This window comes from Serinus canaria, chromosome 2 (assembly GCF_022539315.1).
Source record: "Serinus canaria isolate serCan28SL12 chromosome 2, serCan2020, whole genome shotgun sequence".
NCBI lineage: Eukaryota > Metazoa > Chordata > Aves > Passeriformes > Fringillidae > Serinus > Serinus canaria.
Genome location: NC_066315.1, coordinates 11,182,430 through 11,201,845, shown reverse-complemented (window position 1 = coordinate 11,201,845; position 19,416 = coordinate 11,182,430).

The following is a 19,416-nucleotide window of genomic DNA, read 5'->3' as shown; positions in this document are numbered from 1 at the left end:
ACAATGGTAATTACTGTTGGTTTTGTTTTCTACTCAGATGTAACAATGCTTTGATGAACTGCTTTTCATTTTAATTGCATTAATTTAAACATGTGTATCTGATAAAATATTTACTGACAACTTATCTGGCAAGGACATGCATGGTTCAATAAGCACAAATCACACTGTACTTTGTACATATTTTATAACATTAATTTGTTGGTCAATGTTTAACAGCTTAACACTAGAACCATTTCATCACACATTCTATTAGTTCATCAACAAACATTCATATTCTGTAAGTAGTAAGCTGTAAAAAAAAAAGAATAATCCTCCCCATCTCTATTTGCATGTGACTGATAAAAATAAAATTAATGTTAATTAAAATGTATTGATATCACAAAGCAATCGTGATTTTGAACTTGCACATGAAAGAGAAAGTAGTTTTCTGCAAAAATTTAGAAAATGCTTTCTTCATATTATCAGAGATACCCCAAGCAAATTAATTCAGGAGAAGGCCAGAGTCACAGGTATGGCGTTTTCATCAATTGTTTTGATGAAAAAGAAAGCTAAAAGCAATAATTAAGGTTTTCTTCAGACTTCTAGGCTTTAATTTGCTTAATTTTATGTCATTTCAATGACAAACTCAATGACTTTGAGGGTTTTAAGTAGTAACATTAGATAGGTCATCACTAGACAGCTCCCCTCTGCTCTGGACACTGACCATCCTTGAAGCCTTGTCTCCTCCAAGTGCATACTAGAATTAAATCCAAACTGAAATCAGAGAATCAAGGATTTGAAGGACATTTCACAGGATTCTGGGTCAAGGCTGGTGTTCCTGCTCTTCTGCCTGATGCTCTGAGCCTTATGGCAAGTCCACACTGCAGCACAACACTGGGACATTGCAACAACCACAGGGCCAGATTTGGTGTTGAGTGAATCCCACCCAAGGCTCACAAGTAACTTGGGAGTTTGATTTCTGTCACAGCCACAATTGCACTGCTCTCATCACACAAACTATTTCTTGTTAGTTCAAGTTTCTTCCTTTGTCAATCTCACTGCAACTTTTTTCTTCAGTGACAATTAGAGGGAGCTTAGAGGAAATATCTTCCTTCACACAACAGGAGATGATTTTAAGAACTGACCAAAGCAATGTCTCTTTGACAAACTATGAGTGCCATAATTTACACAGAAAGAGACCACCTGCAAGATAAATGCATAGAGATGGCTTACCCAAATCCTCCTCACCCTTGGCTTATTGGTTTGTTTACTTCAGAAGACAAATTAGGCTTTGATAAAGATTTTTCTCTTCTTGAACAGTTTTGCCATTATGTTTTTGCACTATGCACATATTTTTGTGATTTATTTTAATGGAAAATAATTTTAATAAAGTGTTTTCATATATATTCCTTGGGCAGGAGAAGTGTAGCTACAACTACCTTTTAGTGGCTGATTTGAAGACTCAAATCTACTCTCAGCAGGTTGAATGACTCCTACACATAAGCAACACAGGGTCCAGGGAATATTTGACTTATGCAGCCCAGAGGAAATCAGAACGAGGCATAATCCACTTCCTCAGCTTGTGCCTCGCCTTCCTTCCATATTGTCACCTGCAGGGAAAAAAAAACAATGCTTTTATACTGAACTGTAACATTTGTCATCTCTTTGCAACATTCCTTTTTGTACAGGAAGAGGGATCAAATAATGAGAACTGCACCAAGTCCTGATGCAGTCCTTTGGAGGTCTTGGAATTTCATGAAATGTCATCCTGCTCTAAGACTGGGTTTTGGGTAAGATGGTTTCTTTTCCCTTTCATTAATTCTTCATCTTTTTAAATCCTTAAAATCATGATTTATTTCACTTCATATGGTCTGCTGCGGAACATTGCTGGCCTCTTTCTCATGCAGTAGATTCTTCCCTTCCTTGGAGTATTTGCAGGGCACTGCCTGACACAGCACCAGAGAAAGAAAATATCTACTCTGATTTGTTCCTCTCTGTTTTTTTCTTACAGAGAAAGAAAATATCTACTGCTGATTTGTTCCTCTCAATAGCCAGCCCAGATATTTGTGTGATTTCTTTCATTAATGTAGAGATTAGTCCATTCATACGGGGTGCTCTTTTTCAGAAGGTAATGGCAGTGCCTAGTAAAAATGGGTCATGATTTGTAGTGGATTCTGTGGCAACAGAACTAGATCCTGACTCTCAATTTGCCTTGTGAGTTCCGTTCATTACAGATGAATAAATGTCCACAGCATGAAAACAACAATGAAATGGTCTCACTAAATTTCTGACAGTTAGCAAAATTCTTGATAGTCCTTAATGGCCTCACCAATGTCTATTCTTGTCCTGAATAGCACTTGACTTTACAAGCTGGTAGCAGTTGTTGAGGCTATTCCCATTCTAGCCTACAGCTCCATTCCATGTCTTCCCTCATAAAACCCATCCCTTTTCTCAGGCATTCCCTACATCTCTCTGCAATTAGATAGTCTTTTTCTGCCCTTGGTCCACAGTTTTCCAAATGTGCAATGCACAGAATCACACACACTACCTGTGGACGTAGCAGTGCTGTGTAGGGCAGAGGGATTGCTTTCTGAGCCCAGTAGATGGTACTCCTGTTTAGATAGTTCAATACAATATTTGCTAGTTTTGCAGCAGACTGATGTTGCTGACAAACACAGGCTGATTGAGCCAAAATGCTGCAAACACAACCCCAGAAAATGATCCTACAGTAGGCAAAAGGGATGACCTAGACAAGCTCATTGATATTTGTCATATTTTTCCCCTGTATGATGAATACATATTCATTCATATATATGAACTGTAACTATATTCAGTATTAAATCTAATCTTGTTCATATTAAAGTTTTGCATTAAACCCTTATTGGCTTCAACATCAATGGGAATGGGTTTGTCATTTATGTTGATTATATAGAGGCACTCAATTATACTTTTTTTTTTTATAGTCTATTTGCAATGAACCATAGATGCATTCACAAAAGATAAGAAGACATCAGACTCAGTACTTTCAATGCCAAAAATATAAGTTGATGCTCTTTCAACTAAGCAGATTGCTGTCAATAGAAATTAGCAGTGTAAAAATACACAGTGCACCACAGGGAGATGCAATCAAGGCTTTCAGAGACGGACCAAGTGTTCTTGGAACACTTTTTATTTTACGTACCCTTAAAACTTAAGCAAGTTAACTCAAAGTGCCTTTTATGAATTTGTAAATATTATCTCACTGCTGTTACCCTTAAAACTTAAGCAAGTTAACTCAAAGTGCCTTTTATGAATTTGTAAATATTATCTCACTGCTGTATATATGCTCCAAAGCATTTCCCTTTCTACTTGGATGTTCAGCTCTCCTTTCCAGGCTAGATTAAGCTTCAATGCAATATGAATCTTTGTGATTAAAAGGCTGATTTATCATTTTCTAAAAAGAATAATCATACTGTCATAGGGGACAGTGGATTGATTTGAAATACCTGTCAACCACAAAGGAAATCCCTGCAAACAGTTAAAATAATTGGAAAAATTGCAAACCTATTTACAAGTTTCTTAGCATTTTGTCTTTGCACTAATACAACGACGATTTTTGACCTTAGTAGCTTTCCCCAGTACAGGCAAACAAGCTTTGAATTATTGTTCTGCTGCAATGTAACAATTCCATTGCTCTGACCCTTGGTGTCTTGCAAAATACAATAGAACAATAATTGTCAATCCTTCCTATACAATGTGCTAGATTTGACAGAGGTCAGCATTAGCTACAAGACCTTTGGCTGATGCTCAAAGAGGTAATATCTCTTCTCTAGTTCAGTTGATAAAATGTTAAATAGAATCAATTTTTGCCATGCTTTTGTGGAGACAGAGATAAAAACAGTTTTTACACTGTAACATTTTTTAATAGACAGAAAATAGATGACAGGATAGCTCAAAGTGCTTTGGTAAATATACTATTTAAATGTCAAAAGTTTTTATTCTGCTAAAGAGAAATGCCATAATTCTTCCTTCCAATTTGCAGTGTGATGAATTCTTGCTGTGTGCAGAAAATAGAGGATTTTGTTGCAGATCTTACATGAGTAATACATGAAGGAAAAGACTGACTCATAGACATTTTGTGTCAGCATGTGATTTGTACAAAGCAAGGATATAATCTGACATGGAAATAAAATGTGTGGTAGATACTCCTCTTTGGCACCATGGAGAAGCTGGTGGCAAGGTCAGCAGCTAGAATGTCTAAGCTCCTCACGTTGTAAGCAGTTGTTAGTTAAAATTTTGCTTCGGTCGTGGAGCCTGAGTCTTTTGTCTGTCATCTCTGAGCGTTTTGATCGAAAAGGCTTAAGAGAAAGAGACATTCATGGCACGAGGCAGTATTCCATTTCTGAGGGGGAAATCAGACTTCCAGACCAGAAAGAAGAACTGGCATATGAAAAGAAAGGAAATATTTCTCATAATTCAATTTAGTAATATTATTCCTTTTGGTATATTTCTAGACTGTGCACATAAAACTGTTTAATGTTGAAATAAACAGCAACAAACAAATTCTCCTTGAGATTAAGTGTACTCCCCAGTCTTTACCCATACAAAACATGAACCACACAAATCTTTTCTTCCCACTTCTGTTGCTTAATGCTGAATACACTATTTTGAATATGCTGTTAGCTCAGGTTCATAAAGCCTGGGGCGAAAAAGCACCATTTTTCGATCAAGAAGCCGTCTGCTAGAAAACAGCTATTTCACAAGACCATAATTTGATGCTTCAGCATCTACTGTGATCTCCATGAAAAATATAAAACCAGAATGTGCTTGAATTACAGGAATCCCAGCCTTTGCAAGATTTTCCTGCAGTGCATTTGAGAATTTTCTCCGTGCTGGGATGCTGCTGGTCCCAAGAGTTCACTGTTACACAGTAAAGGCATGCACGTCTTCAGGGCAGCAAACGTGAGAACAAGGGAAACAAGGTGGAAAACAACCACTTGGAAGACCTTTCATCTTTTGAGAAGCATTTGTCTTATGCTTATTCACACAGAAACCATACTGCCATACTGGTGACATTGCACATACTAGTGGAGTCAAGCACTAACTGTGCTGAGCCTGTGTGGCAGGCATCACTTCAGATTTGTTTGCTTCTCCCACCTCACCCCATGCCTAGCCCTGCCTGTCCTCATCCCCATTCTGATCCCTGTCTTTGCCTCTGCTTCCTTCATCTTTGTTTCCTGTAAACCCAAGAGTGACTGAGGCTCTGTCTGCTGATACAGAAGTGGTTTTACAGCAAGATAACAATGGAGATAATCATCTAACTGCAACATGTGATGGAGACAAAAGGTCTTTGCAATACTTACTGAAAAATGCTTGCTGGAGTTCAGATGTCTGTGTCCTTCATTTCCTCCCTTGCCCAAAGTTGAGCTCACCTAACTCTACCTGGCAACAAACCTCCCATGTCTTCAGTGTGCTGTCAGTGATGTGCTTGGTTTTAAAGCTGGGACAGTTAAAACACTTTACGAGGTTGTCCACTCTTAGTCTTGGTCAGGTGATCCCTGGATGTGAATTTTAAAAATTATTGTGAAACATGTTAGCAATTTTGATTAGTAATTATCTTGTCCAGAAATTAAATGCTGACCTACAAATCATGGGACAGAAGGGCAGCAGAAGATTGGCCTCCACAATTCCTAAGAAATTTGTGTTTCAGAGATTCCTGATTTAAACAGGAACAATCACCAGTACATTTTTCACAACTGAGTTGGGATGCAAACAGAGTTATCCCTAATCAGTTTGATTTCACTTGATACACAAAAGGAGAAATGAGGTATACTTCAGCAGAAGCACATCAGAGGGAGCCAGGATTGGTAAGTAAGGGAGAAAGCAATGAGAAAGGCAAGTAAGGGGAAAACTAGCTGAAAATCTGAATGTACCTGGAGAAAAAAAATGCCTACCTTTTGACCTTTGGTTAAATATGTTGTGTGGAAAGATGTAACAATGAGCATGAACATTTATTTTCAGACAGTGTGGGAGAGAGGTTTATGGCGCAAAGCAATCTGTAATCAGTCCTTTTTTACTCCTTCCTACATTTCCAAAAGATCATCCCAATGCCAAACCAGCTATCTATCCTGCCTCTAAAAGAGGCACCTGGCAATTACAGCTCTGCAAAGGTACAGGGTTCCCTTTGTGGCTGTGTGTGAAAGAAGCAAAATACCCACTTTCATCTTTGCATCTAAGTGCATTTGTACTACACACGCACATGGGATTTTTCTACAAAGAAAGGAAAGCAAGGTCTGTTTTTTCATCATGCATTTAAAAGTGAACTCTCACTGCAGGCATGGGGCAAGCAGCTTGCTCTTGGCTTCACACGTTTGCTTCTCAAGAACCCAAGTGCACTGAGCAAATATGCACATTTTATTACTATTACTACTAGAGAGTGTACTCTGATGGTTGTAAATGCATATTTGCCCATTTAGCAGCACTACTGCTGGAAGGTAGGGAGAAGAAACGGGGAAGCAAAAAAAAGTCTATTACCAGGAAAGGTAAAAATTTAGTGACACAATTTAGTAAACTGTATGAAGCATGGCATTCAATGCTCAGGAAAACCCCAGATATTCAGGTCCTTATCTAAAGTATGTCCAAACTATCTGCACTTCTTGAGTCTGCAAAGCTGAACTGGAAATTGGACAAGGCAGGCTTTTCTGGTATTGCCTGTTTCTGGCTTGGGCAGATAGCAGATGATAGCATCTCTCTTTACACACTTCTGCAGAGCAGCAGCAGTGCAGGGCTAACCAGGAAGCACAGTGATGTGAAGGAGAGATAATAAAGCCCAGGATTAACTATGGCAGGCCCTTGATTTTGCTCCCAGTGGAGGTCACGTCCCACGTGCCCCTTTGTGTGAAGAGTGCTGCCAGTCTGAACTCCCAAAATGCCTCCTTCCCACCCAGTGCTGGGGTGTCAGAGGCTGCTGTGTGTCTTTCTCAGTGCTGCCTCTGCAGAAGATGGGAAATCCATTTGTGTCCTGCAAGATTTCGTCTACATAACCAAGGGAAACAAAGGAAAAATAAAAGATTCCACAGACACTAAATCCACCACACCTTGCAAGCTTAAGAGCTTAACTCCTGCAGCACCTTCCTGTGTCAGGAAGTGTGGGCACCTGTCAAAACTGAGATTTTTGTGGCATTTTGCTCACTATTTGAGGATGCAAACCCCACTGTGGACTCCACAGATTTTGGGAAATACACCCACCCTGATTCACCAGGAATCTGTCTGGCCTAAATAAACCAGAAGAAAAAATGACAGGGTTTGTTCAATCTATTGGGAAAAAAAAGAAAAAAAAAAAAACAAAACAAACAAAAAACCAAAGAGTTTGTATTTTTTTGCCTTGAATTATTTTCATTTGTAGGTAGGTTCATTTGCAAGAACCAAACTGATTCTATATAACAATGTAAGTAAGCATCCATACTGAGTGATTAAAGACAAGGTTACAAAATAAATACTGGTCTACATTTGCAGTGTATTAATAACACTGAGCAAGTGTTCTGTTAAGTATAGCTTTTACTTCAACTATAAAAATGTACATTTCAGGGCTAAGGTGAAGAAAAACATAAATAAAATTGCCTGCTATTATGAAGAGGGGGGAAGAGATGTATGGAGTGTTCATAAATAGCTGAAAGTATCGATCAGTGATGGTGAAATACCAGTGAACTGTGCAGAGCACTTTGAGTTACCTCCTTGTCTTTGATTAGGTTCAAATGTTAAACTTAATCTGTAAACCTTTAAATGGGATTCTGAGCCAAGAGTCTTGAAGACCCGAGGTTTCAGAAAACAACTGCTGATTTGATCCAAATGTCAGAACAAAATGCAGAAAAGGACTTCATATTGGACTTGGAAATGAAATTAAAAATCAATGAACACTTTTTAGACATTCTTCTCCCCTTGAATATTAATAAGCAGGTAAGAGGAAAAGTAGCATCTGGAGAATTGTCTGTATTAAGACTCTATGTAGTCAAAAGCTTTCTTGCAAGTTAAAAAAAGTATGTCATATATTATATTATAAGTATTTTTTTAACATGAACATAAGAAAATTAGAGGATTTTCTACTTTCTATGTACGTTTTTTTGTTTTCTGAAAGAAAAGGCGGTTTGCTTCTGTGTTTCTTTGAGGCAAAAGCAACACACTTTTTTTAAGGAAAACAGAGAAGTTTCACCCAATTTCCTACAGGACACTCTCCGCTCCTCCGCGCGGTTCCAAGGACAGCCTTGTTTTAACGACAGCCTTCCTCATTCTCAAGTAAATTGAGTTTTCACTGTTTTCTTGGTCCACTTGGGAGGTGGGCACTGACACTCGGGATCAGCTGCTGGCGGCAGGGCTGCATTGTAATGCAGAACAAATGAGGGCTGGATACGTGCCCTCCTCGCATTCAGCCGCCACTGCTGCCACTTACAATTACAAAGGACAAGAGCAGGAGACACTCCAGCAGCGGGGAAGCATGACCTGCGAGCCGCAGCTCATTTCGCACTGCACTTATTCAATACAGCGCTGCCCTATAATTTCCTACAGCATTGTTATCTGTTCGCCGCTTACACACTCACACCTTCATTATGTCCCCGGCTGCCGGCTGCTTGTCACATCTATTGATTGCACTGGGGCTGCAATTTGCATGGATCGCTCGGGATTGTCCTCAGGCAGACCGACACCGCAGGGAGCGATATCCCTGCCAGGGACCGAGACCTCACCTAGGGACCGGTACCTCAAACAGGGGCTGATCCCACTCGGAGGGATCGGTGTCCCCTAGAGAGCCCGCTGCTCCTGTCAAGGCTGGTACCCCTGCAGAAGTGTGACACTTGCGGTGACTGACATTCCTGCTGGCAGCGATGCTCCTGATAGGCACTGATGCCCCTTACGGGCATCGGTGCTTCTTAGAGGCACTGGTACCCTGGCAGGGACTCTGCCAGGACTCCGCCAGGGAACAATGTCCCTTTCGAGGGGGCAGCAGCCAGCAGGGTCTCGCTGAGGGCTCTGGGCAGCTACACCCAGCTGCTGGCGGCCCCAGGCAAGGATTCTGACAGCCCCATGGGAAGCCCGATGCATGAGCATCTGAGGGACTGTGCTGGCTCTGCAACAAGCACCATGCTTGGGTTCTGTCACTGTGATTGCCCCACGGACAGCCACAAGGAACTGGACACACAAATCCCTCTGCCAACAGTTTGGCATTCATTTCCATAATTATTGGGTGGGTGTTTTAGCAAGAGGCTTGAGGAAAGACTGAGATACAGGGAACAAAAAAGGAAAATTGTATTCAATGAATGGCAGTGTTGTCTGTACTGCACTAGGTTTTCTCTTTCCCTGTCATACTGAATGAGACTATCAGAGGGTGCAAGTATGTCTGTGAGTCTGAGGGGGTCTCTTGCAAATGCAAGCTGGTATGTCAGCAATCACAGCTGGCACATGCAAGGAAGAGAGCATCCCACAGCTGGGGAGTTGTGAATTTGACCTGAAATTGGGATGCTGCACTCTGACCAGGTCTGCAGATGTGCAAACCTGACTGAGATGTCAGTATTTAGCAGGGACTAATGAGATCCAATACTTAATCTCATTTGTCTTTAAATCAGAAGGATAGGTCTGATGTCTTTGGCTGGAGGCAGGACTGGATCTGATATCAGAAGCAGCTGAAGATCTCTGTCTAAAAACTGTTTAAGTGGTTGCACAAGCAGAAGACAACAAGGTGATCAGATGAGGCTAAGAAAAGCACTAATTGTGTTCCAGGAGGAATATAAATAGCCTCCTAAAAGGTTTGGTGAATCATTTGTCCTTTCTCTTCTGCACCTTTGTGTTTCAGGGAGAGGTTTTGTGAGATTTTGGCTGCAGAAGGAAGGAGTCCAAGCTACCTGAATGGTGGTGGCTCAGCGGGATAACAAAATCCTCACATTACTGCAGAGCAGGCAACTACGCAAACCTTTTCAAATCCTCTCCACAAGCAGAGTGCAGATAAAAGCAGGCAGCAAAATGTTTTTGAAATTATCTGTGATGGAGTAAAATCATGCATCATTTCATGAGGGATGCTGAATCAATGCTTATTACTTACAAGTAAGGTGTTTAAATCTTTCAATGGGTATAGGAAGAAAAGAAAGGGAAGGGAGTGTCTGAGATGAGCACAGTAAATTGTACCATGAATTTAAAATAAATCTGTCCTAATTATTCTTATTTTAAATTGTAACATATATATTCCTGATCATTCTCTATCCTTTCCTTTTAGTTTATGACATTGTTTAATGTACTGATCCATTTGCTTCATTTTGTCTTGTTCTTTTCTCTTGCTGTCTCACACAGCATTTTAAAGAAACTACACCAGTGCATATGAAAGTCACAGCTTGGAAGAAAACAATCTGATCCCACTAAAATATTTGTAAATGAAAATTTCGTCCTTTTTTTCTTGATGAGAAAAATCAATTTTATATTTCTAAAGAACAAGAATTATCACAGCTATTTTTGAGAATTAGTTCTCATAAAAGGCAATCATGCCTCAGCTTGGTGTTAATGATTTCAAAGTTTCAACATTAATACATAACAACTCTCAGTTCAAAAATTTTCAGTATCTATGGTAATGCAAAGCATTTTAATTTTAATTATTATTGCATTGAAATAGATGATGCTAAACTACAGCTTCCTACACACAGCTGAGTCTGGAGCTGTTGTTATGGATTTTTTGGTGAAATACTGTACTTCTATTCCCAGTCGGAAGGTCATGAGAATCATAATACACCCAGACATTTACCTTTCACCATTCCTGCAGTAAAGAACACAGTGTCACTTTAAAAATTTACAGCTGAGGTCAAGGCCAGAGGAATCAAACAAGCCCACACAGGCAGGGGTTGGTGAGGAGAGGTCATCCCTGTGTCAGCAGGACCACAAAGTGCAGGTGGCGCAGGCAGGGCAAGCTGCTCACCTCTGCTTTGAGACCCCACACAGACCATGCTGTACATGATGGCCTGAATTGTGATAGTCACTAATATTTGTATTTTTAAAAGGAATCTGAAAATAGCTAACTTGTGACATGATTGGAAAATGTGCTGCAGTGTGTGTGGGCTTCTCTGACAACAGCAGAGTTCAGGCTGATACAAATTAGGGCACCATTTCCACCTTCCTGCATGGGCAGAGTCACTTCCACAGATGAAGAGAGAAAAAGGAAGAATCCTGCTTAAACTTCCTGAAGACCTGATGGACCATGTTTTTTACCCAAATTGTCCTCTGAGCTCAAGGAAACTACACTCCCAGCCTTCTACCTCAGTATGATTAAGGAGGCATCCTGTACAACAAACACCACTCTAAATTATGATTTTTCAATATTTTTGTTTTTTTCCCAGAACTTTTTATGTGACTTGTTTAAATCCAAGAACAATGGTGAAGATAAAAGAGCAAGAAAGCCTTCTTGTGCTATTTCAGTATTTGCTGAACTAATAATTCAGTGTCATATATGATGATGTAGTAAGTCAGCAAACGTGACATATCTCTAGGGAGCTCTTTGTTCTGCTATTTTTTTCCTATCCAGTGCTTCTGGTTGTCAACATAAAAACATAAAATAAATTTTCAGATTCTAAAAAAGGCATCTTACATATGATCCTAATACTTCTTTCTGGGGAAAAAAAAAAAAAGAAACAGTCAAGCACTGATGTATAATTTTCTTTAACTGTTTCCCCTTTGATAAGATATAATGGGAATTGAGCATTTGAAAAGGATGTTTATCAAACTGATTCTATAAATGGAAATGTATATTTTAAGCCCTAAGATTCAGGAGTACTTTGTACTTTATATTGGTGTCATTTCAATCTTACTCTCCTTCATCCCACTAAAAAAAAATCTATGGAGAAAAATGTCACAGCTATAAAATTTTACCTATTTTTTTAAGGAAAAGTCTACTTTTCCCAATTCTGGTTAGTTTTAGATTCAGAAAAACACTGAAAAATCCCACATTGCCATAGATTCACTCAGTGAAGCTACCCAATTTCCTTGTGTTTAAATAAGAAAGCTGTTTCCAAAATAAAGTTGATGCTACTGTCTGAAGGCCTGTCTATCTCCAGTTGTGTTCCAAGGAGTGGAGGCTGACAAGACTCTTCACTCAGGTCTTCAGCTGAGTCAAATATAAAGAATAAGTGGGAACAATCTAGGCTTAGGTCTCCAGTCTTTTGGTTAAATGACAGATTTAAAACTGTATTCCCACTGAATCTTTCCCTACAACTAAGCATGGCAGAGTTCACATCTGCAAATTTTATTCCAAAACTGTCCAGCAGTAAAGAGAAGTTCATTATTTTAAAATAACTCTTGTCAGTTTGGCTAAGGTTTTATTTGATACAGCACTTGTGCTTCAGTGGCTGCCTGTCATTGTCATCCTGTAAAACTGATCTTCACTGGTATGATACACAGAAATTAATGTCTGAATGTAGATTCAGTGAGCAAAACTAAGGGAAGAAGGATTTGGACAAGGGACAGAGATAAATCTGAAGGGTTCCATAGCTACTACTAATTAACATGGAGAGTGTAGAGTCACCAAGTCACTCTGGAGGAAATTGTTATTAAGTACAATGACTTTATCTATTTCTTATCAAAAGGAAGGGCTCAGGATTCACCACTGAGATGGACACACTGGGCTTTAACAGGTTTACCCAAGATCCTAAAATAATGTCTTTGACTTGCATCTGTATGATAGAATTGAAACTTTTGGTCATATGAATCATCCAGAGATACCAGGTGGTTCTTTGGAACTTCTAGGGTAAGGAAGACAAATACATTAATTACTGTTCTCTCTGTGTTTCTTGATACCCCTGCTTTTCCTGATTCATGTTTTGGATCTGCCATCTCTCTTTGCTACTGCTCATGTTTTCCTGAGCTGTGGACACCATTCTGCTCCAAGAACTCAGTTGCTGTAGGGGACCTACATGCAAGTACCCCTAGGTATCTCTCTTTTCTGCAGATAGAGGCTTCAGCACTGCTACTTTCCTGATGCCTATCTGAGGACAAGGAAGGAAAATCAGTTGTAGTTCAGGAGAAAATAATTAAGGGGAAATTGATGTGGGAGGTAGAGGAAAAAACTGTAATAATATTGACTGCATTGCATTCTACCTTCCCCTCTTTCATGATAATTGAAGGAGTTTATTTTTTAATTCAGTAACTGCTATTGTTTTTTCAGTGGTGCTGGTGGGTATTTATTTAGGTCTGTGATGGCAATCATAGCTCCTTGACATTTCCTTATCCACATTATAATATCATCTAGATATCCAAAGCAAGAGCTGAGGATCCATATTGGTAGGAGCTGCATCCAGACTCAAGACAAAGACAGTATTTACCTCAATAGTTCACTGACAACCAATGAAACAAAACTTCTGGGGAGCAATATGGCTTGCTGTCATCTTGACCAACTTATGTACTTAGGTCAGGCCTTTCAGTGGGAGTTAAGACCTGGCATCAATCCAACAGCATCCAGACCCTGCACTTATTCCATAGGATAGTCTGGTAGAGTAGGAAAGTCTACATGAGCAGTCATCAAGGGATGTCCATCTGCATTTACCAGTTACACATTATAGTTTAGAACCACCTGTAGGATGAAAAAGGACCAAGCAGCTGCTGGGTGCGACCATCAGGAGAAACCAGAGTCAGAACTTAGAGCTAGACTTAAATCACTCTACACCAATTTGCTATCATAGAGGAAATAAAATGAAAAAAAGTGTTTTAAAAACTACAAAGCAGCCTTCATGTTATTTGCTTTTCTGTACCTGCAGTATGTATCCTCTGTGATTCCTGAATGGCTACACTGCACGCAGCAGACAACCTTCCCCAGGAAAACCATTATATCAGACGGTTTATGAGAGAGTTATCCAAGGATAAATAATAATTTTTATGAACTTCACTATAGGGTTTATAAGTTAGATCTTTCCAAAAAAAAAATTTTCTTTATTTTCTCAATGACCTTACTCTGCTGTCTGCTGTAGGGTGTTCAGCAGGGGCTGTGGGTCTTACAAATACCAGAAATTTGCAGCTGTCTGTTGCTACTGCTGGCCAGCTGTTGGAAAACATATGCCTCTAAGAGCCTTCTGGTATTTCCATATACATTTCTGCATTTACATTCTGAACTGTTGTGTTCAGCTTTGCAGTGATTATATATCACATAAATCTCAATGGCTTTTGAAAAGTATGTTTAAAAATAAGTTGACTGAAAATTGCAGTGAAATTCCTTTTGTAAAGGGATTGGATATCACAGAAACTTGATGAATCTGAGACGGGATTAACCTGTTAGCCAGAGGTAAATACAATTCAATAGACATTTCCTTTACTGACTATTATTACACCTTATCCTCAGCCACTGTGTAACAAGGTCAGTGACTGCTGCCAGAGGTCTTCAGGAAAAGGCTGTAACACTAAACATATGTCAGCCTGCAAATGTAAACTTTAGTCAAATTATACTTCCATAATAACTTCTTTAAACAGTAGCACACTACATTACTGAAATAATAGCAATAACAATGCTGTAGCATTTTTCAGTACTGCCTTAATTCTCTACAAGGCAGCTACCTCAAGATTACTCTATAAAACATTTTTAGAGTCCCAGAGAAGTTGGTTAAGGCTTCTCATGACATAGGCTTGCAGCATTCATTTTAGAAGATGGTAGCCTTTCATCAAAAATTCTGCAAGTCTTTGTGATCCACATGGCTGCTACGGGAAGAATTTATTCATCATTTAATTTTTGGAAGTTTTCCAAACTGAAAAGATTAGGGTGAAACATATATTGTGTGCAAGCAGCCCATGGTCATTTCAGCTTTCCTTAATCCTCTGCCATAAGTATTTGCATCTGTATTTTACTGATGAAAAAGCTGTCAGCACAGAGAAATGAACTGTTTTTGGCAATTCTCTTCTCAGGCGCCCAATTTCCCAGCCTGAGGCAACTGTGTGATGAGGGTGATGCTGTGGTTCAACCTCTTGGGAATTCTTTGCAGCCAAGACACTGGGTGGGCTGGGGACCCACCAGTGACACTGCACCCCTGCCCCATCAAGGGCTGATGAGGTGTCCCTCTCTTCTGTCCCAGGGTGTTCTGCACAGCCCCACTGCAGCATGGGAGGCTTTCCCCCAGCAGCCTCTTTGTCTTAAAGGTTTTATTCAAAGGATGTAGAAGACAAAAACGTGTTTTCAGTATTTCAATATCAGAGAATTACTATTGCAAAATAATACAGTAATAAGAATTATAATCAATTAATAATAATAATAATAATAACAATAAATTACTGGTAATAAAAATTAACAGTAATCTGTTACAACTTGATGCATTTCCAAGTGGTTGAAGAAAGTGGATTGGGATACTGGGCACAGAAAGAAAACTGTATAATGGGAGCCTTACAGAAGGCCTGTGAACAAGTTAATCTCATATGAACAAACTGTCTATGACCAGTCTGGGCTGGGATTAAAACATCTGATGACAGAATGAGGTTTCAGACATGTCTGCTTTTGGGACATTTTCATTCCACATTTTGGTTCAGTTTATTACAAACACAGGAAACACTATTAAAATCAAAACTGTTTCTGGTGATGAGCTGTACCTCTACTCCCCTGAACAGTCAGAGCTGCTGAATTATGTTCTAGTATGCTCATACAAACATCTTTCAGAAAGTTTTGCTTTATCTCCAGTGACTGCTGCTGGTTTGTGTGGCATATACAGGCTTAATAATCTCAACAATTTGCAGTCTTTGGCATTTAGGTATTTTCCCCATTAGAGACTATTGTCTAAGGAGCTTTGAATTGTTTACCTCATGCTCATCAGGGAGTTGGACATCACCTGTTGTTGGTACGTTGCACTAAAGCCCCATCAGACTAGATATGGGGTTTAGAGAAATGAGGGGGATAGGGGAAGCTTCTCCTGTGGGAGATGAAACTTGGCTGCTGTGGCTTTCCCACAGCAGAGAACACAGAATCCCAGATCCCTTCAGTTCTGTTGCAGTTTAGTGAGGGTGCAAATCCTTTTAGCACTGCCTTAACCTCCAGCTATGCAATACCACAGTGCTACCCAGCCCAGGACATTTCATGTGCAAGAGTATGCAAAGCAGACAGGAGGACCTGTCTCCAGCGAGGTATTTTTCTGACAAACTTGATACACTGAACATGGATCCCTACCCTCATTGCTTCATCACCACCCCGTGATGTTTGGCCCCAAAGCTAAAGTGGTTTTTTGCTGCAAATAACCACACTGGCAGCTCCTTGTAAGTAGGGCAAGAGTGGATTAGTGCAGGCATTTTGCGGCAGAAGGCTCTGGAGTCTCACCTGCACAGCCACACGATTGCATTCATGTCCTGCTTTAACGACCCTTGAGCATCTTTTATCTTCCCAATTCTAAGGGCTTTTTTTTTTTTTTTCCTACCTACACAGGCAGGAGGAAGCAAAATCAAACAAAAACGGGATGGAGAGGAGGGGAAAAAACCAGATGGTGGCTACTGCGTCTCTGTCCCCTCTCAGGAGCCTACAGGGGGTGTCTGCTCCCAGGCAGTAAATTGCAGAGATTTCTACCACGGCCTGCTGCTTGCAGTGTACATAGCTCCTTAGGAAAGGGACAGTGCAGCTGCAAACTGTGGAATAAGGCAACCAGATGGCCTCTTCTTCAAGGGTTTGTGCATATTCTGGGAAGTGCAGAGTCTGGAGCATGCCTCTCCCACTTGCTGTGCTGTTCAGCAGGACCCTTCTGCTCTGAGAGAAGCATCCCCTGCAAATGCTGCAGCACTTGTGCACAGCATTCCCTGAGACACCTTAGCTGTTCAACATCATTTTACATATTTGCATTTTTGTATGTTCAGTATAGTTTTTAAATTGTATCACCTGCAATTTTTGTATTATCATGTCACTGAAAATCAAGCCACTCTAAATTTTAAAAAACAGAGGGATAATGAAAAAAGTTGATCTCGTATTTATTCTACTTCATCTAAATAAGTTTGCACAGAAAAAGTACTGGTTACCCATAATACACATGGACATAGCATTCAGATTTGTAAAATTTTCTCTAAGATTTTTTCCCTAAAGTTCCTCATTTGAAGTCCTTAGCTGAAATGAGGGTGGACTACTTTTTCCCTTCATCCATTTTAATTTTTTTCCTTTTCTGTTGATTACTAACTCTACACTATATTGCTTAGGCACAGAAATTTAAATGGTAATGCGTAATTAAGGTGTGCAACCTGTCATCCAGTTTCACATACTCTTTCCTTGTCATACTCTCCTAGTCACCATCAGTCTCCCAGGTAATAAACTATTTGGACTGCCCTTCAGCTCTCCTCTTTTGAGAGAACCTGAGTGAAGTGAATTGTCACAAATCCTGCAAAGCTTGGACTTCTTGCTTGGGTACCTCAAGCACTGAGAGAGACCTGTCTATCTCACAAGAACAGGACAGAGATTTTTGATGTACTGGCTGGGATCAATGGGCTCATGAGAGGAGTCACAGCTCCCAGACAGCACAGGGAAGAGGCATTTGCATCTTAAACTCTCCTACCTGGCTGACTCACCTAGGCCTTGATAGGTGACTGCATTGGTATGATGTGCATTTCTTCACAGGCTGTAAGCCAAGGTGTGTGAAGTTATGCCTTTAAAACAGTCTGAATTACTTCAGTTTGAAGATAACAAAAAACAGTCTGAATTACTTCATTTTGAAGGTAATAATCATAACCTCCACAGGTTGTTGGCCCATGGAGATGAAAAAATCCTGAGATGCTTTACTCAACAAAAAGGAGCAAGGAACACCACTAACAATCATTACCAGGACACTGAGGAACAGCCATAACTTCTGTGGCATGATAAAACTCTCAAGTGCATTGGCTAATGGCAGACATCAGCACATAACTGAGAGAGATGGTGTTATTTTATAATTTAGCTTTTTCCCACCTTATTGATACTGGTTTTGTATTTCCTAGTTTGAGTTTATGTCACTTTACCAAAGTGCTTGAAAACATGTACATGTTTTTCTGAGCAGAGAGACAGACCCAGTCGAGTGGGACTGGTAATCTTGCATTCAACTTAAAAAGGCTGTTGAGACAGGGCACTTCACTGGGTGGAGAAGCCAACTCCTTCCATTGTGAGGAACAAGAGGAATAAGCACAGCACATTGAAGGAATTTTACTGACCTTGTAGCTGGACAGTATAAAAACATGACTGCCTTTTACACCTTTTTGAGGCCAAGGGGAAACCTTTCACCAACATGACTTCAGCTGCCTTCCTGCCTTCTTCAGTCCTGAAACCAGCTTAGGAGGGAGCTATACCACCAGGACAGATGTGTCATTGCTAATGTTGCCTTGCTGATACTTTCTTAGAACTGTGCCTAGAAATGAAAAGCAGTTGGTGAATCTGCTTGCACTGATTAACAGTTTCTGAGAATTGGTGGCTTTTCACATTGGCTTGGTAGCATGACTTTTCTAGGGACTGGCAATGCCAGTCTGTCTTCTTAACATGTTAGATTCCAGTAATTTTGAGAGTACGTTAACAAAATATTATCAGAAATAAAGCCTTCAGAAAATCTAATGAGCTGAGCCTGAAGCCACTCCTTAAAATGAATTAATGTCCCAGGATGCTCATTTTCTTTTTAATTTGATCTGGCTTCCTTTTTAGATCCATGATGGAGAGAACACAGATTGGTACTGAAATACAGAAGACACTTTTTAAAATCTGATTTCTAAACTAAGTGACTTAAATACCAGACTGATCAGAACTTTGACGTATAGTTGAACATGAAGTTGTGTTTTGCTGCAGCAGTCACTATTTCACATGCAACTACAAGTTCTTGCCACACTAATAGATGAGAGTCAGCTGTGGTTAGAACAACAGAAATCAGAAGGAAAAGGGGAGGAAGGTTAAAGGCTGAAACTGAAAATAAAAGATACTGATTGCCTCTCTGTTTCCCTGCAGACAAGTTTTTACCCCTGAAACAGATAGAAGCACTTTAAAAAGATGTTTACTTAAGCCACATAGCAGTTTGGGTGATGTGTATATTGTAAAAAACTCTGCCAGTAACCTGTAAAAACTAGGCAAGTAAGAACCTACTTTTATGCAGAGCTTCCTGAACTATATCTGACATTCAAGCAATGCAGGTCTGGATTCTCGGGCTCTCTTTCTTTAGCAGTTGAGATGGGAGGGCAGTTCCCCCCTGAGCCACATAGCTGAAGGCAAGGGTACATAGGGCCTTCTTACCATATGTGACCTGCTTTGTGGAGCACAGAGGGTCCAGTGGGTGACATCATCTTGGCACACCTGAGTTATCCAAATCCTGTTTTAAATGAGCACCTTTAGAGACTTTTATGGAAGTGGTTTTATTTATTTTATTTGAAAATCTGTAATGTGTAGCTCTGCCTCATCCAAAAATTACAGAGGCCTACATACCAGCCAAACACAGAGGGTTTCTAATAGCTGGGAGGGTTGCAGTGGAAGTGGTTAGCAGCAGGAGC